Source organism: Phyllostomus hastatus, unplaced genomic scaffold (genome assembly GCF_019186645.2).
Source record: "Phyllostomus hastatus isolate PE091 unplaced genomic scaffold, TTU_PhHast_1.1 phas_scaffold_114, whole genome shotgun sequence".
NCBI lineage: Eukaryota > Metazoa > Chordata > Mammalia > Chiroptera > Phyllostomidae > Phyllostomus > Phyllostomus hastatus.
Genome location: NW_025334006.1, coordinates 4841906 through 4868765, shown reverse-complemented (window position 1 = coordinate 4868765; position 26860 = coordinate 4841906). Strand labels below are relative to the sequence as shown.

Below are 26860 nucleotides of genomic sequence, written 5' to 3'. Positions count from 1 at the left end.
TGTACTAGTAAGGCTGTTGTAGAACTTTCAAAAATTAATAATATGAAGAAATTAGAACAGTGCCTTGCATCTAATGAGCACTCAAGATGAGCTTTTATTAGCTAATCAAATGTAAAATATAATTATTGTAGAAAAAAAAAGATTCATCTTATATTTTCCTTTTCTCAGCAAATGGGTTTCCCAAGTGACCTCCAGGAAAACCAGTATCAAAATGGATCAGTAACTCATTTGAGAAAGCAGAAGAAGTCTTTGAGGTCAACTTTTATGTAGTGTCCATCAATCTCAGAAAATGGGCTCTCCTCCAAAAAGTAGCACCACCAGCCCTTGAATTCATTTCTCCTAACTTTACCATCCACCTAACTTCAATGGTAAAATAATTTATTCATTCAAAAACCATATACTGATCACCTATTATGTACCAAGTACACAGAACCTGGGATACATCAGGAAACAAACATCCCTACCCTAGTAGATGGAGATCAACAACAAAGAGTATACACTATAATGAATAAGTGGTTTATATGTTTGAAGGTAAGTATTATAGAAAAAAAAGTAAAATATTACAAATGATGGTGTGAGGAACCTAGATTTTAACTATAAATAAGGAGTCAGGGTAGGCCTAGTGAAAAGGATATCATTTGAACAAAGATCTGAAGAAGTTGCGGCAGGTATGTGGATATCTGGAAAAGTCTTCTCTAAACAGAGGGAAAAGCCAGAGCAAAGGTTCTAAGACCTCTTCATTTAGTTCTTGCCACTATTTGGCAATAACTTTATTAATTTCTTTTCCCCCCTATTTCTTCTCTTCAAGTTTCTAAGTCTACTCTGTACTCCCTTTCAGCAGTGGATGACAATAGCTAACATTTATCAAACATTTACCACATATCAAGCATTGTTCTAAGTGGTTTTAAAAGATTAAATAATTTAATGCTCACTACAGATCTAGAAAATAGGAGCTACCACTGCCTCCACATAGAAAATTAAGCCACAGAAAGGTTAGGCTACTTCCGCTCAAGATGGCGGCATAGGTAAACATGGCTCTCCTCCTCGCACGGCCATGTGAAAGTTACATCACTAAATTACCTCACTCAGAACTCGAGTTGAGAAATCGACTCGGGTTGAGAAATCGAGTTGAATGGAAGTCTGGCAACTATGGAATTAAAGAAACCACATCCATCCAGACTGGCAGGAGAGGTGGAGATGCTGAACGGGCTAGCCCCACATCCGAGTGTGGTGGATAAAAATTCAGGTGGGATACCTGGGAACTAAGAGTCCCAGCCCCACACCAGGCCCCCGAGCCCAGGGTTCCAGTGCCAGAAAGATTAAATCCCCATAACTTCTGGCTGCAAAACCCAGCAGAGACTGAGTAGGTGGAAGAAACTTCTATAGTCCCAAGCAGTTCCTTTTAACCCATACAAGCTGGGGTAGCTCAGTGCATTGAGCATCAACCTGCAAACCAAAAGGTCACTGGTTCCATTCCCAGTCAGGGCACATGCCTAGGTTGCAGGCCATGGCCCCCGGCAACCGCACATTGATGTTTCTCTCTCTCTCTCTCTCTCCCTCCCTTCCCTCTCTAAAAATAAATAAATAAATAAATAAATAAATAAAATCTAAAAAAAAAAAAAATTAAAAGAATCCACACATGGACTTACTCAGACTTACTCCCTCCGAGCTCCAGCACCAGGGTAGCAGCTGGAAAGGCACGAGTAGTCTACAGAGAGGATTGAAGTGCCTGGCATCAAGGCAGGAGCTTCTCCCAGGCAGAAATGTGGGCAGAGGCCACTGTCCCTTTTCTGAACCCTCACCCCACAGAGCCACAGAGCCAGCAGGCAGGTACCATATGTGAGACTCAGTCAACCTGGCTAACACTGTTTGCCCTGCCCTCATCCTGGAAATTCCCGGAGGCTCCACCCCAGCCAACTCATGGGCCCACCCAGGTGGTTAACAGCAACTTTCTCATATGAATGGCTGGTCTTGGCTCATGCTTTATAACTTCCTAAATCCTGTCAAACAAGTAACAGCCAGCCTCAGTGAGCACCAGTGCCCGTACCTCTTGCTAAGTGGCCCCAGAACAGCACTAGCAGCAGCCAGCCTAGATTTACAGCTTGGCTTCGCCTGGGAATCTCCAAGCCCAGCACATGTAGCAGCCATCACAGATTGCTTTATAGCCCAGGCAGGGAGGCAAAACACAGGTGGGGCTGACCTTGGCCTGAACCACCTGGAAAACCCCAGAGCCTGCACACGCAATGGACAGCTGCAGACCATGCTGGAGTGCCACCACCCTGCACCCACACAGCTGATCTTCCACAGAGGGTGGAGGTTGGTGGTCAGTGGTCAGAGCCAGTCCTTGCTGCTGACTGGCCTGGGTAAATCCTTCCCACTGACCTGCCAACAGCAATCAAGGCTCAACCATAAGAGGATGTACTCAGCCCACACAAAGGGCACACCTTGAGTCCCCAGTTTGGGTGACAGGGGAGTCTGTGCCACAGGGCCCTACATTAAGCCATGCTCCCAAAACAGAGAGTCATAGCAGCTCTACTGAATACACAGAAACAAACAAAGGAAGGCTGGGTGGAAGGGGCAAAGGGGGAAACACTGGGACAACTATAATAGCATAAACAATAAAATATAATTTAAAAATAAAAAAATAAAAAAGATTAGGCAGCTTTCCTCAAGTAGCAGAGCCCTGAAACAACATGCATAGTAAGTCTTGTCTACTATAAAACTTAACAACATTCAGCACAAATCGCTTCAAATTTCCTCATCTCTAACACACAGAATCTCTCCAAGTATATATTCAGTAACTACGAGAGCTGCTTCTTGCCATTCTTCCAGTCATTCTAGACTGAATGGTCTTTACCTACAATTTCCACTATACTACCTTCCTTAACCTACCCCAATTTGATTTACATTTCCAATTATATCTCCAATCTATTAAATTTGCTCTAACGTAATTAGTGATCATCATGCCATGAGCCAAAGGGCTTTATGGATTCTCAAGCTCCTTGAGTGTTGTGTTAGACTATGTCAATTCATTTACTTCTTCAAATAGAAGCGATACTATGTTGGACCTTCCTATCTCTGTTCATAATTTCTCTCCTGATAAATCTCTTCCTTCATTTTCTGAGACATACTTCTCCAACTTCCTTCTATGTCTCCAACTGCTCCTTTAATACCTTTTCCCCTCCTACTTCTTTAAAGTTGGCAATCCCAAAAGTTTATTTAGGGTCCTTTGAGCTTCTATCTCTGTTTAATTCAGTTTTCCTTAAAGTTCATTTATCCAATAAATATTTCTTGAACACCTTCTCTCCAACCAGGCACACTGTATGGGTCACTCTGGATGGATTAGTGAACAGAATAGACAAAACAAACAAACAAACAAATGAACCTATGCTATCAAGGACGCTCAAAACCTCAACACCATCTGGAATTTACTATTACTATTTAAATACTATTTAAAACACAGCACTCTCCTGACTTTAAAAAAAAAATCTTGCAATGATTCTCCTCTTATCAAGCAAATCTAAATTTACCTTGTCTTTGTTCAAATTCACTCCATAACCATTTTCCAGCATACCTACCCAGGTTCATTCTTCATTATTCTCCGACTCAAAAAAAATTCCAGAAAGGCCAGTTCTTTGATTATTCCCTCCAATATCTTACCTATGTTTCCAGCTGATACTGTAACTAATGAAAACATATGGCCAATACTTAAGACATAAAAAGGTATATTGAATAAAAAACTAGGTGTTCAAAAAATGGATTTTTTTTATTCTTTCAAATGTATAAAAATAGCAAACATTTATATAGGGCTTATTACATGCCAAACACTACCCCAAACACTTTACATGCATTAATTCATTTATTCCACACAACAATCCTAATATCTCCAGCCCACAACTGTGGAAGCTGAGGCCCAAACAAGGTAAATAACTTGCTCCAAGTCCAACAAAGTATTAAGTGGGAGAGCCAAGATTCACACGCAGGCAGTTTGTCTCCATACTATACTGCATACTCCTAATAGGAGCAATAAATAAAAAGAGGGAGAGTTCAAAGGGCTTGCATGGAAACCTGTGTTCAACTATGAAAAATCATTCAAGTTAGTCCTTAACTCCAAATACTAAAGACTAATATTTCCTTTAATATCATGCCAATTTTTTTAAATTCTAGAATTTAGTGCCATGTAAGTATAATCTATAAGCACAAGTGTATATTAATCAGAGTTCTATAAAGCTGCTGAAAATATTTGCTAGGTATGGCAAAAGAATATATGGTTACTCATGACAAATGTTCTTTTGTTAGCATTGCTATATTAAAGTATTTTACTGTCATACTGGTTTTCATCAGTATCAAAACAGATCTGAATACAATTCAAGGAAGATAACTACCTTAAAGAAAGGCTAACCTGACTTTCTGGAAGCAAAATTCACAAGAAGACCAAGGTCCAGGAAGACAAAAGATTTTAGTAGAAGCAGAAATTCCAAAGAAGTTTCAATAAGCATCTAACTTACATACCTTTCAACTTATCATCAACTCTACGGTTAAAGGATCAAATAAAAGGTTTCTAAGGATTCATCTGATAAATTCATGAAGCTATTTTATAACTACATAAAATTAAAAATGAAAGGCAGAGCTTCTTCCATAAACAATGTTAGAATAATACAACCCTAACATATGAGCAGATGGAGATCATCATATCTATCACTTTCTTCTCTTTCCCTTTTCCCCTTTCCTTTTGGTAAAGACATAAAACTTGTCAGGTGTTGAGCTGGAAAGGTTAAAATGCATAAGCCTAGATGGACAATAGTTTGATTCATAAAAAGCTAAAACTGGTAGCCTTCTCAATTAGAACTGACAACCTAACCCAGGAAACCTAAAGTATGTAGCCAAAGGCAGCAAATGATCCAGGGCCGTGAATGCCTCATGCAAAAATACACAGGAGCCATTACTGGAATTTAAAGTCTTCCCAATTAATATTGCTTCCTCTCCTCCTTTTTCTTGGGTTTACAATGCACCTACCTCCTGACTACCCAAGGCAACCCCAAATCTACTTGTACAAAATCAGCTCCCTTCCAAGAATTATGAGTGACAAATATACTGTGTTAACAATTTGATATTAACTCGTTATTAAAATCTGGAAGAGATTTCTTTGGAGCAGGGAGACATTTTCTCCTCTCCCCACCACCAATCCACTATGATACTTATATAAATGGCTCCACACTCAAAAGGATTAAATGAAAACTTCTTGGGGAAAAGAATGGATTGGCAGCTACCACTGAAGATACTCTCAAATAGTATACTACGTATTTGATATTTACTTCCCTCCCACATGCAATTAAGGTTCATAAATAATCCTTCTCAAGATTTTTCTGCACACAGAGGATGTCAATTCAATCTTAAGTCCAAAATTAACACAGTAAAGCTCCTGTTAAACTGGATGACAATAGCTTTCTATTCTAGTGTCCATATTAGCACATATGAACAGCTAACTAAAGAAATAAAAAATGTCAAAAATAGCTCAGTCACATTACTAGAATTAAAGAGGTCTTAGGATGGAAGGAATGTCAATCAAACAAAGATTTTCCTAATAATGTAGTACACTGCACCATCGATTTTATCCTTATTATTTCCCAAGTACCTAAGAAGTACATGGCATTATGGTAGGTCATATCTTTTATAATAACAAACCCTAAAATGATTAGTAAATTAAGATAAATTTAAGTTTGAAGCTGTGTAAGCACCTAAGCTTGAGACAGTTTCAGATTCACTGTGAGAATCCTTGAGAGCTGCACACTAAATACTGTGGGGAGGGAATATACATCTTATTGAAGGAAGCAGGAAGAGAATAAACTATGATAAATAGTATTGTACTGGTCATTTACTATTTACAAAGCCAGAAGCAAATGATCTACTTTTCCCCCTGCTTTAAGATAAAATGTGAAATTTTCCTTCCCAACAGAAAGGAAACATGCTATCCAGAAGTATACAATAGAACAGATGATGAAAGTTGGCTTAATGAAGAGTCAACAAACCAAAACAAAGAATAACTTCAAAGGTCTCAGATCTTTTTTAAAATTCCAAATATAATAAACATTGCTGCTGTTGAACTAGATCTGTTTCTAATAACACCTCTGCAAAACAAAGTATATCAAAATAAATTAAAGAATACACTTTCATTTAATAATGTGCCTACATTCTTCATTCGCCTGCTGACCTAACCTTCTCCATCCTTAAGGGAGCTTGGAGCTGACAATACTTAGTGCCCTATTTCATCAGAATGTCTTCTCTTCTAATCAGGTCATTATTAAACTTCAAAGATACCCAGGTTATAATATACACTGTTTATAAGCCATTCAAATATAAGTTACCTAGTACCCCTTTTGAACTTATACAACTTATAAGAAGCAGATGAGGGACAAATTATCTCTATTATAAATGAAGTGTATTCCATCTCTTATATCATATAATAAAATTTTCTTTATCTTCCCAACTCTTATTTGCTCATGAATAAAATATCTAAAACTATTTGAAGGAACTGGTAGCCTTTTTCTACTGAAAATTTTTTGAGCTTATTTGAGTAATCATGCACCATTTCCTTTCCAAAAGCTGGACTTAGATAACAAATTGCAGTTTACTATCAAAGACAAATAGACATTTCCTCACTTCTCTATTCCTCAAAACCTTGGTGTCATTTCGGGATATAAAAGACTGAAAAAAAAATGGATCAATTAGCCCAAATCCTGTAGAATTTCCACACTAACATCCCTCAAACAGCCCCTTACCTTGGTGGCATAGATGTTAATTTTTCACACTCAGCTGTTAACCCCAAAATATGCTGCACCCTACTGAAAGAGCAATCTTTCTAAAAAGCACCTTTACTGTCATCTCCTGTCCCCCACCAACCTCTAATGGCTCCTTACTGCTTAACAGATCGAATTCAGCTGGACACTGAGCACACCTTTCATTATCTAGCTCTACCCTACTATACTAACTTCTCCAACACCATTTCTGAAAATTAACATCTTAGTCCACCGAGACCAAACTCCTTACATCCCTCTCACATCATGTCTGCCTATGCAAATAGTACATATTCTTTATTCAAGTCTCATTTCTCCAAGAACTTAGTCTGAAGATACCCCTATACTAACATACGACTCAGGCTCTATGTACCACACAATATGTGTATAATGCTTGATGTTCTGAATAACACTAATTATATTGTGGAAATATACCCAACAAGACAATAAACTCTCAGAAGGTGGTATAATCTTTAAAAAATAAGAAAAAACATAATTTTAAAACAAGCCTCAGCCAGTGTGGCGTAGGTGCTTGGGCCTCGTCCTACAAACCAAAAGGTTGTCGGTTCAATTCCCGGCCAGGGCACATGCCTGGGTTGCGGGTTAGTTCCTAGTCAGGGTGCATACAGAAGGCAATCGATCCATGTTTCTCACATGGATGTTTCTCTCCCTCACCTTCTCCCCTTGCCCTCTCTCTAACATCAAAAATAAAATTAAAACAAAAAAGTCATAGGGCCATTTCCCAAGGAATGAGTCTATAAGTACTCAAAGATTATTTGACAAGCTAACTGAATAACCCTGATTTTAAAATATCAAGATATTTTATGTCAAGAGAGGTCTAGTACAAAAGAAATACTGAGATGGCTAGGATTTGCTTCAACATAATCCAGGTCAAAGCGCAGGGGTCGAGGGGTGAAGTAAGTGTGGATACAGATGAACCCAGATGGGCTGTGAATTGATAATCTTTGAAGTGACAGCTACATAGAGGAACACTTTTATACTTGTTTAAAATTTTTCACATTAAAAAGTTTATTTAAAAAAATACTAATAGTCTCTGTACTTCATTTTAAATGACAAAACCGAAATACACTGTAACATTTTCTTTAACCAACAAATACCCAGGTCCACATTTAGAGTAAGAAAAAATTTCTGGAAAGACCCAATTTGGCAGGGAACTTTCATGATCCTTACCTAAGAATTAATAAAAATTAAAGGGGAAAATCAAATCAAAATTAGGCAGAATCTCCATCAAAAGAAAGAATTAACCTTACCACTAAAAACAATACTATTCATATTTCCAATTTTTATTGAATTACAGTGTTCTCAAAAGGGTCCACCCAAACAACCGCTGAAAATCAAGAACATTGAAAAAAATCATAAGCAAAATAGGAAAGGCAGAAAATCAGGAAAGAAAAATTGCTACAAATCAGCCAATGTTATTTCAGGAAATTCGATCTGAAGACACCTATTGCTGTTAACAGGGAATGAATTAGGTCCTTAAAAAATCAGAAAAATTAGCACTTCCTCTTCATTACAAGGACTGCAAAACATGATTTAAAAATTTCAGATATTTGGCTGAATAACAATGCATTTGTTGCTGCTAAAGGATACTCCACCCCTTTTATATTTCAGTGTATAGCTAATTTTCAAAATTCAATCAATACAATTTTCCCTACAACATTATTCACTAATTTCTTCCCAAAACTGTAATACAACACCTACTATCTTAAAATGTTGGCATTCTGTTCTCATTATACTGCTCTTTCGCCTTGACTTTTTCCCCCTGAACTGTTTTTAGGCATACACACAAACCAATCTGATTATTCTGATTTCCTCTTCTCGAATTTTCCCTAAATACTCAAGAGGTGAGATTTGGGTTACCATAACCAAAAAATAAAAAAAGCGTATTTTATTTAAACAGGTATCTGACACATATACTAACAGCAAGGTTCATTCTAATAGCAATACATCATCCACCCGTCACCCAATACAATTAAAGTTTAAAACAGGGCAAAGCTCTTATATAAACGGAGTTTAATAAAAATAAAACCATCCTCACAAATAAACTCCTTAGGAAAAAAATAAACTCATCCTCAAATTGCCTTGTCACTTGTACTATCTATAAAGTTAAGTTTTCCTAGCAAGTAAAAATAATTTCTCTTTTCTGGTAAAAGAAAAAAGTCTGATATGGGACGGCTAACCTAAGGCACCAAAATAGCATTGAAATGTTTTCTTCTATAAACTGCTTTCTGACAAAATAAATAAATAAATAAATAAATCAAAGCATAAAACAGAAATGTGACAAAACCCACTGGATTACTATTACCACACTTGAAAATTTTGATATTAACCACAAAATCTTTTCTAATAAAGAAGGCCACGTAATAAAATGAAAAACAACTCTGGAAAAAGTTCTTTCAGAAAATCATTAAATATATGATTGAAAAGTCCCACTTAAAAAGAAAAAAAGTCCCACTTATCTTCTTTCCTTGCATCACTACATAACTCAGTAAATTTTGTTGTCTGTATAGTTTGTGTACTCTCAACTTTTGAAGAATATACATATGTTACTATCTTCAAAATGTCAGGGATATTGCCACATTTTATATAAGAATGGATATTTGCAACTTGTTCCTATTATCTCTGAGGTAACATAAACTTTTAAAAGCTCAGAACCTGTTAGAACATTTTGTTAAGTCTATGATGTCTAAATGCTATGCTCTACACCTGAAACTAATAGGAAATGTCATCAAATGCAAAGTGTAACTGAAAAATAAAATTTAAAAAATATCTCAGAATATGTTAATAAGTTTCATCCAATACATGTTATTCCAGCGGGATGAAAACCATTTATAAGTTCCACTTAGATTAAGAAATCCTTTGAGAAAAGTATGTAGTACATTCTACTTATACTATTTCTAGAACACTAAAAATCTCTATAACCTATTTCCCTACTGTTTTTCTTTGGAACCAACTGAAATGAATGTAACTTCTTTCACAAAAAGTGAAAACAGTACTATACTTAATAACACAAAGCTAACCAAATTTTACAGAGGCTGAAGTTTTCACAAATTAAAACTTTCTATTTCACCTGGTCTAGAAAAAGAGTAACACTGAGTTAAAATAGATTCTTTCCGGCATTATTTGTGGGCATCACCCCCAAAATAAAAACCACATGAAAATACAGAGTGTGGCTTCACCTGAAAAACAGCAGTAGAGAAGGAGACTAAGAGAAGACTTGTAAAAACACACTGCTGAAATGAGAAAACAGTTTTCAATTCTCTTAAGATAAGTAAAATAATTTTTAAAATAAAACTCCCCTAATGCGAGGAGTTCATCAGGAAGCAACACCCTCCTTCTTTTACCCAGAAATGAGGTGCAGGTTATTACTACTACTCCATTCAGACTGAAGTTGAAGGCATTCATTACAAGACAATTTCCCTGCATTTTGCCATTTGATTATAACTGTCTCATCCTAATAAAATTAGAGATTTTTCTGCACAACTTCATGAAAACAAGTTTTATAATAATAAGTCAACTTTAAGTAATTGGTGCTCACAAACCTTCCTACAGAAATAATCTATTCACCTGGAGAATTCAACAACTGAACCTGGCAAAAAGTATTCCAACAATCAAAAGTATGAAGCTGCAATGTTCATAATGTTACATCTAAAAATTTAAGCCATACAAAAATATTTTGAAACCTTAGCTCCCTATTTACTCTCCAAATGTCAGAAAACTTTAGGTATCTTCGGATGTGATCAAGATCTCAAAGTAAACTCATTTTGACTACAGAGTGCTGAAACTAAGAATCTGATGACTTTGGGAAGAAAGTGTGGAGTAGAGAAAATTACTGGAGACTATTTACTGAGGCAAAATAGCTTTACAACAGAAAAGATGTATTAAAATCATTTACCGTCTTCTGCCAGACAAACAGTCCTCTCTTGAACACACTGCTTACAACTGAGCCAAGCATGACTGCCAAGGGCTTCCAAACCTGTGTGTTAGGTTTGTTCAAAGTGGAAAGCTTCTCCACCAGCATATTACAAAGAAAAATACATTTTTTTACTTAAGAGTGAAAATCAATTTTATTAAACACATTCCTCCTGGGACAAATTAAATGTAAGTAATATTTTTTAAAGATCTCAAGTTATAACTTAGAACAAGGTTTGCTACATAAATTGCTTCCAATTCCCAACAGTAGGGACTTATTTAGCTTCTCCAAATTGGGGCTTAAGTGGCTAAAAGGAAAAAAAGAAGTTTTATAAATGGCTTTTCTATCTCAGTTTACAGTTGATTAAACAGACCACATATCACAATTAAGTGACCATAACGCTAAATGTAAGATTCCTCAAGTATTACAGGTAAAATTTGTAAAAATCACAATACACTAATGTGCAAAAGTGATTAAAAGAGTAACTATGTATCTGTATTTACACTTGAGGTGTTACTTTTTTGCAAATAAGTATACTGCTGCATGAGATCACTACTATGAACTTTAACATTTTTACAAATATCTGAATAACACAATCTTATTTAAACATGAGATGTATATATATGGTATATGTAATCCTATTCACTTTTCTGGTAATTCTTTTTTTCACAGTGGTCTGATTAAAGCTAGGGCTCCTTCTTCCCATTATGCCATTAATCAGTGTATTTCAATTTACACTGAAAAAGCTGATTTACAAATCAGCTTTTGACAAAACATAGACATCATAAGCCACCTCTTGCTTCTACGTTCTTTTTTTTAAGATTTTACTTATTTTTAGAGAGAGGAGAAGGGGGAGAAGAAATGGGGGGAGAAACATCAATGTGCAAGAGATACGTGGACCTGCCACTGCCTCCTGCACGCCCCCTACTGGGGATCTGGCCCACAACCCAGGTGTGTGTCCTGACAGGGAATGGAACTGACCACCTTTCCGTTCCAAAGCCAGTGCTCAAACCCATTGAGCCACACCACCCAGGACTAGTTTTCTGTTTTTTAATGAAGATACTAATGACAAAGATTGCTACCAAATGCATGTATGTGCACACTTTGTCATTTCTTTTCCCCAGCCCTCGTCTTTTCTATGGAAAAATGGGGGATTTAATTTTGGAAGAAAAAATCTGTCTTTCTTTTGCATTAAAACCCTAATGGAGTTTCAAAAAAAACAAACAGTGTATTCAGATACTTACCGTTCTAAAACTGTTAAAAGAGAGAACTTCCCATCCAAAAATACTAAGTCTGATATTGGCTGGAGAGGAAATTTCCACTCAAACATAAATAAAATATGTCATCAATTAAGCTGAACATCAATATAATTCACTTATTCAATAACCAATGCCACAATATGGAAGGGATCTGTAACCCACATATAACCTACACATAATCAAAATATCACATATATTTGCTTATGGAGTTCACAGACGAATTTGGTTGTGTGCCAGATTTATCTTATTTTGAAATGCCAAGGCTAACATGTGTTAGTATAATTAGAGCCCACATTAAGTGTCCCGGGGAGAGGCAATTCAGAAGAACGCTTAGGAGCATGGACAAATTGGTCCGAAAAGAAAAAGAAAAAAAAAAAAAAAAACTCCCAACAGAGTGAATAATCCACAAATCGCTGAAAACAAAACGAAAACGTCCCTCTCCTGAGTAGCCTAAGTAAACGCTCTTCACTCAGGGCGTTTAATACAGTACCCTACCTACCTCACTTCATTCACTTCCCAACTTCCTTGACTTTTCAGGGGCCAACACGGGGCACCCCTTTTTTCTGGAAGTGAACGTTGAAAGAATTCGTATAGGAAAGAGGAAAGGAACGGACAATTTCCAAGAAAGCTGTGAAACAGGTGGGTTAGAATGAGCAGCAGCAGCAGCATCTAGGCACTTAAGGGGCGGCTTGAAAATGACAGATGCGGTTAAAGGCACGACTGTACACATCGGAAGAAGCTCTACTGTAGCACACAGACGGGAGACTGACGGCAGGCACAAGAAAGGGGCAAAAGGCTAACTCCAGAGTGGTAGTAGCAGCGGAGCAAAAAAAACAAGCAGCGGGGCGAGTGGGCAACGAGCAGTGGGGTTAATGAGCAGCAGCAACACGGGTCAGAATGGAAGTGATGGCTTTGGTCGTGGGAGACGGGGGCCACTGGGAAAGGACGTCAGAGAGGAGAAAGGGGGCTAGGGAAACGAGGAGTCCTGATCTAAGATTCCTGCCCCAACAAAAATGTAGGGGAGAGAGCTGAAGACGTAAAGCCGCCTCGACTCCCCCAATTGAAGAAATTGTCCAAGGAGTCGGTGCTTGCCGCCACGCCGCCTTCTGCCCCGCTCTCTTTTCCCGGTGGTAACTGCTGTGGCGTAGAGCGGAGAGGGAGGAAGAGGAGGAGGAGGAAGACCAAGAAAGAGGAGGGTGAGGATGAGGCGGGGGGTGGGGAGAGAGGGGGGTGCGGCCTGCATAGTTCCAGCGAAGCCTCCGCTCTCTCGTAGCCGGTCAGCCCCGGGTTTCCCCTAAGCCCAGCCCCGCATAGACTCACCCGCCTGCCTTGCTTCGCTTTTCTCTTAGCCGACTCCACGAGCTGCCGCGTCCTCACAAGAGACCACTGGACAAGTGTCGGGGAAAAAACTCTTCAGAACGGGGCCTGATTGCTTCAGCGAGTCCGACCTTTACGGCTGAGAGAGACACTCTCAGCTTTCGGTGGGTTCCACAGCCAGACGGGCCACCATCTTACATTAGGGTAAGACTCCTCCGGCTTCCCGTGCGCAGGCGCACGCCGATCCGGCAGGGAGGGACGGGGGAGGGGCGGGAGGAGTGGCAGGCGGACGCTCCCACAGCACTCTGGGAGTTGTAGTCCTCGGGCGGTGACTGCCCAATTGCAAGCCGGGAGTTGAAGTTCTACCTCCCAGGGCAGATGGGATTGCCCACCTCATGTGGCTGCTAGACTACTGCCTTTCTTCGTGTTTTGCTTCCTTCTTTGCCCGCGTGTGCTGCTCCGCTCTCATTTGGTCGGCGATCTTCGTTAGTGGTTGGTTACGCTTCCTCTGTGCTTGCTCAAATATGGGATAGCAAAACTCGGGGCAAGCTTAACCAATTTAGGGGGAGCCAAGAACGTCGCTCCCCTGCCCCGCCTACCATAGCTATTAAAGGGGCGGGGTAGAGGCAGATTGGCAAGGTAGGAGGAGCGCGGGATTTAACCTAGGGTGAGAATTTGATACTGAATTGGCTGTTTGTGAAAAGAGAGTTAGTTCATTTCCTATGTTTGCACATTTTGGAGACACCAGTCTTCATCCCATCCTCACCATTAATCTCCAGTGAAGAAATATCCTAAATTGCCCTGTACTGGTGAACAAGAGAACGGAAGACCAATGCCCTTACAAAAACGTGTTTCTGATTATGGAAATTTGAGAACATTATGAGGATTTTGGTGCAAGTTACTGTTTGATTTTCAACCTGCGCAGCCCTGCGCACGAAGTTCACAAAATCCTCACACATTAATACATCCCAAGGAATATCAGAATGCACCCGCAATCCCTATGAGCGCCAAGTCACAGAAATCAACTTCCTGGTTCCTCCCATTGCCTCCTAGAATTCTGGTGAGAGTGGCGCTCGAAACAGTCGTTTTTGTTTATGGCGTGTATTCTTCCATTCATACATCAGCTACTCACTGAGCTCCTCCTGTGTGCCTCGCTCTGTTGTATACATGGGAAGATACTGGTGAGCAAAACACAATATTCCCTCTTTCCATACTAGGAATTACTGTGTCCTGGTGTATGTTGAGATGAGGGGAAAGGGAAAGGAGGCGATTTTTTAAAAATATATGATTTAAATGCATAGTGTGCCGTAAATGATGAAATTATGAAAAAAGAACAGGGAAAGGAAATAAAGAGGTTGCGATTTTAAGTCTGTGCGCCCAATCTCATAGTGACAAGCCTTCATCCTTTTTTTAATACATTAGTTCTTTTTATTTCCGTTTCTTCACTATGAAGCCTAAAGACAACAGTTACATGGTGAAAACTTAAGATATATAATAAATTCACAATTTACCATAAATTTCAAGCTATAGAATCATAAAATTATTATCTAGCAAGGAAACTTGAGAAATCATTTCGATTCACCTTTAAGTGATGAACTATCTAAACAGGATGGGAGCGGTACAGGGGTGGGCAAAAGTAGGTTTACAGTTGTGAGTGGGGAAACAGTCTATTCTTGTATTATTATTTATTAGTAATAATCATAACCTGTATGTCTTTTTTCATACAAACAACTGTGGACCTATTTTTGCCCACCCCTGTATTTTTTTAAATGTGTGTCTGTCACATTACCAATTTTATAGTGAAATACAAACAAAATAATAAAAAGAGCAAAGTAAGAACTTTTCCCATTATGAGTCATCATCTCAGTCAGTAATGGTTCACAACCTTATTTTACCCAACATAACTTTTTTAAATAAAGATTTCTGTAACATCTCCTTTATTAGCTTAAAATTAAATTCATAGATAATATAACCTATCTACATATATGATTTTGTAAATAATGTGCCATGTATAAAAATACAAAGAAAGGAATGTATAATCCAATAATTTATATTTGAATATACAAATGCTCAGACGTGACTGTTCTAGAAAATGTAATGGAATCATCATTTCCCAGCACTTATGAATAAAATCCCTGTGAATGTGAAAGCTATGAATGCCATCTGACACCTGGTATTCCAGCCAGCTCTGGTGGACAACATCAGTGTGTCCTCAGTGTCCACTGTAAAGACATTCCTAAAATATTTGCTATTAGAATTATGTAAAAATAAAAAAGGAGTTTTGGGCTCATGTATAAAATAGGTCAGGTGTTAAGTACAGGTCATGATAAACAGGTATTTCGTGAGGGACACTGGCAGGCACGTTTTGCAGGAATCCTTGCTTAGTGGCCCCAGCTCTCCAAAGGCCAGCAGTACCTCCCAGACTATCTAACACTAGGGGGCAATACCACACCTACTGAGAGGCGTTCCTTGGGGGAGACAAGCGCTTTTCAACCTTTTTCATCTCTCGACACACATAAACTAATTACTAAAACTCTGTGGCACAGCACAAAGCATATTATATTTTTTGCCAATCTGACAAAAAAATAGGTATCATTTTGATTCATTCACACCAGACCACTATTGTGTTGGTTGGTGTCATTTTTTTAATCTGAAAACGTAGAGGAAAAAGGTCAGCGACCCTAAGTAAGTAGTCAGGTATGGCATGTTCTAAAAATTCTTGCGGCACACCAGTGTGCCTCTCACAATACAACAGCTGAAAATTGCTGGTGGAGATGGACATTTCCTAGGTCACCAACCGATTAGTCATAGTCACTACCCTCTAAGGCCAATGCTTCTCTTACTATCCTATATTACCAGTTTTTCATATATTATATGTATATATGTATATATATTTCATATAAACTTATCTATATAACAATTCTCATGTAATTTTAAAAGTTAATTAACATGAAATTCTATTACTGAGCTGCCTAGTGATTCCTCAGTGTAGGACATCTATTCACTTAATTAATTACATTCAAGCATTGTTCTTAGTGCTGGTGGTACAGCAAACACGGACCTCAGAAAGCATGGTGCCTAGTGAAAAAGGTAGAAATGAAATAATCAGACATATAAATATCATTTATTATATGTAAGTATAATTGGTGATGAGTATTCAGAAGGTGTTTATAGGATGTGATGAGAACATTTAAGAAGGGAACCTAATTTAGATCGGTGGGGAAGAGAAGATAGGGAAGACCTGTATAGGTTAAGAGTAGAAAACAGGCAGGGACCATGCAGTGGAAAAAACTTACTAGTGTGGGCTATGGTTAGCAAGGGTGGGAGTGGTGTAAAATGAATTTAAAGAGAGCTTGCAAGAGCCAGATCTTTCCAGAGCCTTGCAGGCCATGGTAGGAAAAGTAGATCTTACTGCATGGGGAAAAGAAAGCTTTTGAAGGAAAGAGGCATGATCTAATTTACATTTTAAAAGACATGCTACTGAATGTTTATCACTGGAGAAATTAACTTTTTTTTTTTACTTTCACTCTCTGGAATGTTAAATGGCTATATAAAAAAGAGAAAGGAGTAAGGGAAAAAAAAACAATCGATCAATCAATAAGATAAAGGGAAATAATAATATATTGACCTGAAAGAATGTCCATGACATAGTATTAGATAAAGAATAAGTAAATAACAACATGACATATTGTACAGAATGTAATCCATTTTTAGAAATAAAAAAGAACCAATAGAAATATTTGAATATATTTCTGTATAGCACAGAAAAAAGAATGGGGGAAAATGTACACATTGAATTTTAGTGTGTGGTTGGTTACCTTGGGGATTGCAGTTGGAAAGGGGTACAGGAAAAAAATAACCTTTTCTTTATAAATTGCTGTATTGATTTACTGTGTATATGAATTAATTTTATACATTTTTAAAAATAGATCACTCTGGTGGGAGAGTGGGTGGGAAAAACAGAATGAAAATGGAGCAACTGATTCAGAGAACATTTCAGTCATCCAGATACTGGTTCTAATTATGGTGGCACTGAAGATAGAAAAGAGGTGATGAATTCAAATCTGTTTTTTGAGATTGAAACAGTAGGACCTGGTGATGAACTGGATAATGGGGACGTTCTCATGAATGGCTCTCAGATTTTCTGACTTAAACAGCCTTGCAGAGAGTAGCTCCTTTAGTAAAAGAAGAATGGTGAATATTGAAATAACATCTGTAGAGAGCAGGAAAACAGCTTCATCATAAAAACAACAAGATTTCAGGGAAATGATAATTGGCCATTTGAGGGTGGTGAACTTGAAAATTTCATGGCGGTATGCCTTGACTGGTATGACTCAGTTGGTTGTGCATCATCCCACAAAGCAAAAGGCCACCTGTCCAATTCCTGGTCAGGGCACATGCCTGGGTTGTAGGCCTGGTCCCCATCTGGGCGCAAGAGCCAGAGGCAACTGATCAACGCTTCTCTCACCCATCAATGTTTCTCTCACTCTCCTTCTCTCTCCTATAGGAGCAACATGTAGTTGGGCTTGTCTAGGCTAGCGAAGGAGAATGAAACCAGGGGAAGGTTAATGGGCAACCAGATTTACGGGTTGTTTTCCATTTTTTCAACCTTCATAAATTATATACATGTATCAATACTTTTAATCAATAAAATTTTCAAGTTATTCTTGAGATATTGTCTCAAATGTAGACCTGCTAGGCCAAAGGAAATGATCATTGGATGACCTTTGTTATTGCCAGATTAATATTCATTTAATATAAATGAACATTTGTGGAGTTTTTTTTTTCCTCTAAAAGTCCATTCACTTTGAGTTTTACCATTGTTACAGGAGAAACTCAGTTCTTGCCACTACAGTAAAGAATTACAGGCCAGTGAGCTGACTAGCACTCAAGCAAAGCTTATTAATGCTAAGTTCTAATAGGAGAGCAAAGCAAGGGTGGCCAAAAGGAGTGGCTAGGCCCCACCTCCGCCCAGAGACCAGCTGGCCAGGGGTCCCCCATGTGGCAAGATAACCAAGAGGCCAAGAGAAGAGAGCCCTTTGTTCTGGGGACTTATATAGTTGCTGGGGTGGGAGTGAAGAAGTTACATTTTGATTGGTGGGTAAAGATGGTACCAGCTTTTCCCCTGGAGAGACGTGACTCCCCCAATGTAGGTATGGGTGGGGGGTCTGTTAGTCCAAATCATTATCTTGTTCCAGACTCTATTTGTTCATCTTGTATATGTGACAGGAGGCAGGCAATTAACTCAAGTTGTCTTAAAGGTTTTTCTTTTTCGGCACTGTAGTTCCCCCTTCCCCCTTCCCCCTTCCAGGCCTTGGAATGAATACACAGTCTCAAGGTTTTCCTTTTCCCAGTTGGTGGAGATGATACACCCAGACCTTCAAGGGCCCTCCCACCTCCTACACTATCATAGTTTCACTTGTTGTTTGGAATGCCTGGCAGCCTTCTTGGACCAGTCTCAGGATTCCTGGGTCAGCGTGTGAGCTTCGGCTTCTAGCCTCCTGTATTAAGTTCTTTGTTAGGTTGTAATGGTGAGGGCCCTGCCTTTATTTTCCCTCTGGCCGCTCATTCCACCATAACACCTTTTTTTTTTTTTTAGTTTTAATTATTTAGTGAGTATTTGAGCGCTAAATAGTGGGTGTATGGTAGTGAGCAATGCAGTAAGCTCTCTCAAAGGTCTTAAGGTTTAAAAGGGAAAACGGAAAACAGGTAACAAAATAAGAAGCAAGTAAAACTCTGCATGTTGTCAGAGTAATAGGAAGGGAAAGGAACAGAGCGATAGAAATATCAGGAGGGATTTACTGGGGATTGGAAAGCTTCTCTAAAGAGATACTTGATTTGAAATTTGAAAGGTTAGAAGGGATCACCCATTTAAAGCACGGCCCCCGCATCAAGGCCCTGACACAGGAATGACTTTAGCGCATTCCAGGGACAGAAAGTTAGCAAGTGAAATCGGAGCAGACAAAGACAGAGTGGAAGGAGAGGAGGTTAGGGAAGAAGGCAACGTTCAGATTACACAGGGTTTTACAAGGAATTTGGATTTTATCCTAAGTAGATTAAGAGGTGATTGAATGGATTTGAAGCAGAAGAGTGACACAAATCAATTTAGCTTTTCAAAAGATCCCAGTAGCTGCCACGTGGAGAAGGAATCACAGGTGGGTGGAGAGACCAGTTAGGAAGCTATTGTGTAGCCTGGAGATAATGAGTGGTTTAGACCAGGGCAGGGCTGGGGCTGGGACAAAGCTGGCACTACGGTCTGTGAGGGAGGCGTTTGCCTCAAGCACAAAATTGAAGCAAGCACCAAAGGATGCAGTATAAAGGTAAATGATATTTTGATATAACATTTTTAACAATCAAAATTGATGCCAGAAAATGAATACAATGCTAAAATGTAAAATAAAGACAAGATGAGCCCCTGAATTTATAAAACCTTGTCTCACTTCTCTCCCCCTAATCTTGGCCCTGTTTCCAATAAAACTTTATTTACCTGATGGTTAGCTGGCTGTAAGGCTGTAGTTGGCTGGTTTTGAAACTGGCAAAGTTGGCATTTGCGTCGCCTGTCCCTACTATAACCAATAAGTAGAGAAAAGGATTGTATCTTTATGGGCATTTTATTCAGATGCCAGGTATCTGAAAAGACGGTGGCTTATATACCCTCAAAAACCATCTGAACATCGCATCTCCAGCAGACCTTTTTATAAGCAGAAGAAAGGGTGTAGGTAAGAGGTTTGGGGAAAAGGTTAATCAGGTGAGAATTGCAGTCCAGGGGCGATTTTCCCAGCACTTCTTTATCTGTCAATGAACAACTCAAATACCATGTCCCTGTTAGCAGACCCCCTAGGGCACAAAAGCTGAATTGCTGGTGGATCTCCTGGAGTCACGGGATGTGTAATCCAGTTCCTAGAATGATAGCTTTCCATGTGCATTAGTCACTCATGCCTATCAATTAAGGCTCAAACCTTTAACTCTTGAGTTCCCCTATCAGGTTGATTTTTTAAAGCATTCATGTAAGAGGAATACAGAATGGCCCATTAATATATACCATACAACCAAAGAGTTTCACTTCTGGGTCTGTGGGAGTGTGTGTGTGTGTGTGTGTGTGTGTGTGTGTGTGTAGATACATAAGGGAATTGAACTGGCGATCTTTCAGTTCTTAGGCTGCCACTCAATCCACTGAGCCACACCAGCCAGGGCCCTCTTTAGATTTTTTTTAAACTTAAAACTTTTTTTGACTTTTTTAAACTTAAAAAAAAAGATTTAATTAATTAATTTATTTTAGAGAGAGGGAAAAGGAGGCAGAAAGAGAAACATAGGCCGGTTGCCCCTCAAACACCCACAGCTGGAGCTGGCCCACAACCCAGGCATGTGACCTGACTGGGAATTGAAGCAGCTACCTTTCAGTCTGCAGGCCAGTGCTCAGTCCCCTGGCCCACAGCAGCCAGGGCTAAAAATATAAGAGTTTACTTGAGCCAGTCTGACAGCATGCACCAAGGAACAAGATCTCAAATACCCCTTAGAATTTTTAAAGTTAGTATAGTTGGTATTGGTATAGTTAGTATAGTTAGCATTGTTTATTAGTACTGTTAAGCATAGTTAGCATTGGTTACCATAGTTAGTATTAGTTACCGCAGTCAGTAGAGTATAGTTAGCATTGTTTGTTAGCATAGTTAGTAAACTTAGTATTGATAGCACTTTCAGTTAGTGAAGTTAGCAAGTCACCATGTCAAGGGCCCTTGCAACTCTCTTTGCTGACAAGGAGCCCCATATTGGCCTTATAAGTGCCCGAACACTATTGGCCAGGAAACCTTTGCCAAAGTGAGGTTGGCCTGTCACAATCTGGCTAGGACAGAGGTGGCTGTCGCTCATCAATCAGCTGGGTTCCTGTCGCCTTTTTCAAAACATCCAATGTGCAAAGCATTTGAATCACCCAAATATTATAAAGTTATTCGAGGTGATTGCCACCAGGGAAACATCATTCCTCTCTACGGAGCATGCGAGCAGAGGGAACTTGTTTGATTACTCGGAGGACCACAGCTGCACGGCCGAGAAGGAGGCCCGGGCCATGTTCTGGCAGCCAGTGTCAGCGGTGCAGTACTGTCACCGGAGGGGCATCGTCCACAGGCACCTGAAGCCAGAGAACATACTTTTAGATGCTGAGCTGAATGTAAAACTTGCAGACTTTGGCCTCAGTAGTGAATTTACAGGCCATAAGCTGAGCATGTTCTGTGCCACCCCAGAGCTATCCCTGTGCCAAACCTGTGGTGACCCTGGGGTTGATATAGAGAGCCTGGGGGGATTTCTGTGCAGAATGGTGACAAGGACCCTGCAGTTTGTGGGACGTGAAGCAGCAGATACCGAGTGGGCACTGCCACGTCCCATATGTCATATCTATAGAATGTCAAAAACTTTTTTTTGACTCTTTTCAGTTTATTGCATGGAGTTACACTAGTCCAAGTTAAGAGCAGATCCCAAATGGTTACACTACACAAGCTGTGGGGTTTTTAAACTTGTGACAAGGGCCAGAAGGAGGGAAATTGTACTCATTGCAAGGAAATCCTCACTTAGGCTTCAGTGAGCCAAAAGCATTTACAACCCGTGAATCTTCAGCTGGTCGTCCTTAACCAGTGCAGCCTCTACGGAGAACGGGCATATGTTCTTGTGAGGGTCACCCTGTAGCTGAGTCACTTCTGCATATTTTACAGTACAATTGCAAGCAAATTCTTCTTAGACGCTTTCACTAGTTTCTTTTTATCATAATCTTAGCAATCCCTTGGACAGTAGTAAGGGTCTTCCTGCCATTTCTCTGTTGAATTCTTATATGCATATAATTCTCAGTGCCAGGAGGAAGCTGATCGTCACCCTTACTTGCCTCAGCAAAGGGGTTGAAAGAGGCGGGGGTTCTGGAGAGCAGACACTCTATACGATTCCATTTCCTCAGTGGAAACAGCCTGCAGAAGGATGTGGTGGGAGGAGGCAGGCTGCGGGGATGAAAGTCAGGAGGCGAGGGGAGAGCAAGGTGAAGTTTGTGAGTCCTTGGTGGTGGCAGCTCAGCAACTGGGGCAGATTTCAAAAACTTTGAAAAAATTAATGACCCTCAACCCCAGCAAAACCCTAGAAGATATAATGAAGGAACTGTGTGGCTCAACATGGGCCAGAAGGAGGAACTCGGGCCTCACAGGTGCCCCCAGGTAACAGAGATAATGAAGAACCTGAACTGGATGAGACCCAGGAGTCAGTAACAGCAAAAAAGTACAGTAAAGGGATAGGCACTTTGATCTGCAGTACCAGGAAAACCAAGGTGAGGGGCTGCACCATCAGGGTCAGGCCCTGCCCTTTTCCTGACCGAACCCATGAGATTCAGCCATCGGAGCAAAAGACCAAAGAGCCTGCCAGTCCCCCAGCCTGCCTTGAATCAAGGACCACCACTGCCCCACCCAGCCTGGAATGGAGGTTGAGGAACCCCAGCCCAGCCCTCCAGTGTGGCCCTGGGGGCTCCCCCTCCACCCACAGCAGCAGCAGTGGTGAACCCCAGAAGGAACCAGCATAGGAAATTTTCTTCATTCTGGGCAGCCTAATGGTGGTACTCCAGCCCCTCCCTCCGGCCACAGCCAAGGCCAGGAGGGGGTGGCTATGCAGGCCTTTAGTTTCCTATTCAGACTCATGATCTGTAGGCTGAATACCAAGAAGCAGCATCTCAAAAGCACAAGAGTCAAGCCAATATAATTTTTAAAATTGTGGACAGCCAAGGCAGGGCCACAGTCAAAGACTCTGGGGAGGTCAAGCTGCACTCCCTGCATTTTAAATGCCAAATTTGGAGGTGCTGAGCTCCAGGGAGGCTGGCCACAAGGTGCGGAAGATGAGGCAGAGGCTGTCCGCAAACAGCTGCAAACTGCTGCAAACGAGAATGGTGCCAGAAATGCCCTGTGTGTGTGTAAGGTGAGAGGACCCGGTCCAGTGGATGATGGAGGTGTGCAGACTGCAGAGGCGTTCTTGCATGGGATTCACATCAGGAGGGTGCCCTGCATTTCTGTGGCCTTCAGAAACATCCAGAACACCTGCTGAGCCTGGAGGGTGGCCTGGAGCCCCCGGGGGTCAAGAGGAGAGGGCACCCTCACTGCCGGTGCACCCCTTGGCTCCCACCTGAATGAAACTCCAGAGACTAGACTTTTTCCTGGGGGCCCTTTCTCCCATGTTTCTGGGGGTTCTTATTAAAGTATTTGGTTCTTCTAAATGTTGTGATAAACTTGATGATCCTGAAAAGAAAAACAAAAAAGAAATACATATGGTGATCTTTTTTTAAAAAGATTTTATTTATTTTTAGAGAGGGGAAGGAAGATGGAGAGAAACATCAACATGTGATTGCCTCTCACACGCCCCCTACTGGGGACCTGGCCCACAACCCAGGCATGTGCCCAAGACTGGGGATCAAACTGGCAACCCTTGATGATTCTAATAGATGCAGAAAAAGCTTTCAATAAAAAGTCCATGTTTAATAGTTAAAGTATATATATTTAACAAACTAGGAATAAAAGGAAAGTTCCTTAATCTCCCAAAAGCCTATAGCAAATATTACATTTAATATAGAATTTTAAAAGCATTTCTTTAAAACATGGCAAGGATGTTCATTCACTACTATCACAGTTACTATTTAGCATCACCCTGGAGGTCTAACTAATGCAAAAAGACATAAAAAGCAAACAAGACATAAGAACTAGAAAGAGGAAAACCTCATCCTATACATATAATATAACCATCACCATAGAAAATTCAAGAGACTATATGAGCAAACAACGAAAACTAGATAGTTCAGCGAGGCTGTCGGCTCCAGTGTCAACATACAAAAAAATAGCATTTCTATGTATCAGCGATAACACTATGAAACCATTTTAAAATGCACATGAAATAATAAGACTTGTTAAGTTTCAGTGATGGGTTTTTAACAGGGGGATAGTGATTTCTGGTTGGCTGTAGTAGCGGACAAGACGATTCCGATCAACCCGTCCCCTGATGGCACACAGGGACAGAGGCACACACACTGCTAATGCTGCAGAGTGTAAATGCAAACTCAGAGTGAGTGGGGAAGACCTACTGGAGATCCTGCAAGGCATTATCCTATAGACACGTGCGTAAGCCGGGCACAAACAAACTAGGTATGCCGCCAAAAGGGGGGCGTTTCCAGGTGATGGAGCATACTCCTGCGATGTTTAACTACTTGCAGAGAATGGGGAGTATCCAGGCAATTATGTGACAGTGAGAACCTCCTGGTTGGCGAAGTGACCTGTTAGGAGACTGAAGCTTTTGGAGCTCAGATTCTGATAATAGTCTTTTTTCTATGGCGATGACTCAAATCTGCTGAGCCAGCTTCTTGCTAGGCGACTCGTATGCTTAGCGATTGCCACAAAAGTGCTGTGTTAACAAACTGCTCCCAACATTCAGTGACTCGAAGAATTATTGTCTGCAAAGAACACATATGTGACACAGAGACACAGACAACAGCGTGGTGATGGCCAGAGGGAAGGAAGGGCAGGCGCTGGGTGGAAGTGGGCACGGGGGGGGAATGGGGACATCTGTATGAGTGTCGACAATAAAAATAAAGCTAAAAGTAAAAAATTTAAAATAAAGAAATATCATCTCAGGCAACTTCAGGTCAGCGGGGGGTCATCACACCTAAACTGGGCTTCCACGGATGGCTGTGCTTCAGGCTGCATGTGCAGCTGGAGTTGGCCCCTCTGTGGGTTAGGCTCGGGACGGCTTACATGCATGTTCATTGTGGGGTGCAGGCTGAGGGGCAGCAGCTTCCCGAGGAAAGTTCCCATGGCAACGGCAGAGATGCAGGAGGGCAAGCCCAGATATGTAAGCACATTTGAAGCCTCCCCTTACACCACATTTGGCAAAATCTCAGGAGTCAAAGCAAGTTACATGGCCAAGTGCAACATCAAAAGATCTGGGAGGTAGACTCCTCTCCTAGGGTTTGAGTGGAGTGAGTATGTGCTGAAATATTACCTTATCTGCCACAGTATCGGAAGAGGAACAGGAATGAATCTCCACGACTATCCAGATTTGTCTCTCTTCACTCCACATCCTGCCTCTTGGGGCTAATTATCCTTTATCCTTCCACTAAGACAACGAAAAGAGAAGTTGGATAAGTACTAGCAGCATTTTCTAAAAAGCATCAAAGACATCATAATATAGAAACCTTGACCTGGGGGAGGATTGCAGCTTAAAGAGATGAAATGAAGCCATTTCTGTCCAAGGGGCATTTGTTCATTTTTTTTTTTTAAAGGCATCTGAGAGACAAGGCTGCCTTTGGCTAATGATCAAAACTAAGTCCTTTGGCTGACAAAAATAAAGATCCCTTTCCTTGTTAAAGATCATAAAGGGCTACTGCTTTTACCCTGAAACCATTTACTAATCTGGGGGGCACAGCTGGAAAATGGAGTGGCTTGAGAGATACCTGGGAGTTGGAATTCAACATATCTCTGAAGTTGGAGATCCTCTGTCCTCGACTGGAACCTGAAATGCATGACTTTAACAACGAAGTAGGGCCGTGGCTGGTGTGGCTCAGTGGATTCAGTGCTGGCCTGCAAACCAAAGGGTTGCTGGTTCAATTCCCAGTCGGGGCACATGCCTGGGTTGCAGGCCAGGTCCCCAACAGGGGGTGCACCAAAAGCATCCATGAATGTTTCTCTCCTCTTTCTCCCTCCTTCCCCCTCTCTCTAAAAGTAAATAAATAAAAGTGGGTGATTTAGCTAACCCAGTTTGCCCTTGACTGCAGCAGGTACTTGGTAAAAGGAGAACAAATTCTACGGAGAAAGGCTACATTACCCTAGCTTTGAAGTTATTCCTAAAAGTCATTTTAAAAATAAAATATCTAGGCACCGGCTGGGTGGCTCAGGTGGTTAGAGCATCCCGGTAAGCCAAGGTATACGAGAATAAACACAAACAAATGGAACAACAAATCGATGTTTCTCTCTTTCTCCCTTCCTCTCTCTCTCTCTCAAATCAATACATAAAAATTTAAAATAAAATGTCTAAAACACAGTGAGAGATTATGGAATACACCTCAAGCCAATACAGGGTTAAACACCAGTTGCTGCCACAGTAAACTGGTCATATATTTTCTTCTTTCTTTATTTTATTTTTCATTGTTCAATTACAGTTGTCCCCATTTTCCCTCATTACTCTCCCTTGCCCTACCCACCACCATTTTTAAAATATTTTATTTATTTATTTTTAGAGCAAGGGGAAGGGAGGAAGAGAAACGTTGTGTGAGAAAGATTGGTTGCCTCTCGCACACCCCCAACTGGGGACCTGGCCTGCAACCCAGTCATGTGCCCTGACTGGGAATCGACCTGGTGACCTTTTGGTTCACAGGCTGGTGCTCTATCTACTGAGCCACACCAGCCAGGGCTAAACTGATCATTAACACTCCCCTTTTCTCTCTTCCCTGTCTCACTTTCCACGCTTTTCCACTTCCTTTACTTGTTCAATCATCTCCCACGTAACTACTTTCACCCAAGTTCTTCCCTCCAGGTCTGTGCCTGAAGGACTCTAAC

The 26860-nt window shown here is 40.5% G+C and overlaps 1 protein-coding gene across 8 annotated transcripts in view; it reads right to left on the bottom strand.

Moving 5' to 3' along the window:
- CNOT4 (CCR4-NOT transcription complex subunit 4) overlaps positions 1–13518 on the bottom strand; it is a 140281-nt gene extending 126763 nt beyond the window's left edge. For all 8 annotated transcript variants that reach the window (XM_045855605.1, XM_045855606.1, XM_045855604.1 and 5 more), the window contains exon 1: positions 13308–13518. The gene's annotated coding sequence lies outside the window, so the exon portion shown is untranslated. The remainder of the gene's footprint in view (positions 1–13307) is intronic.
- Positions 13519–26860: the final 13342 nt, after the last annotated feature.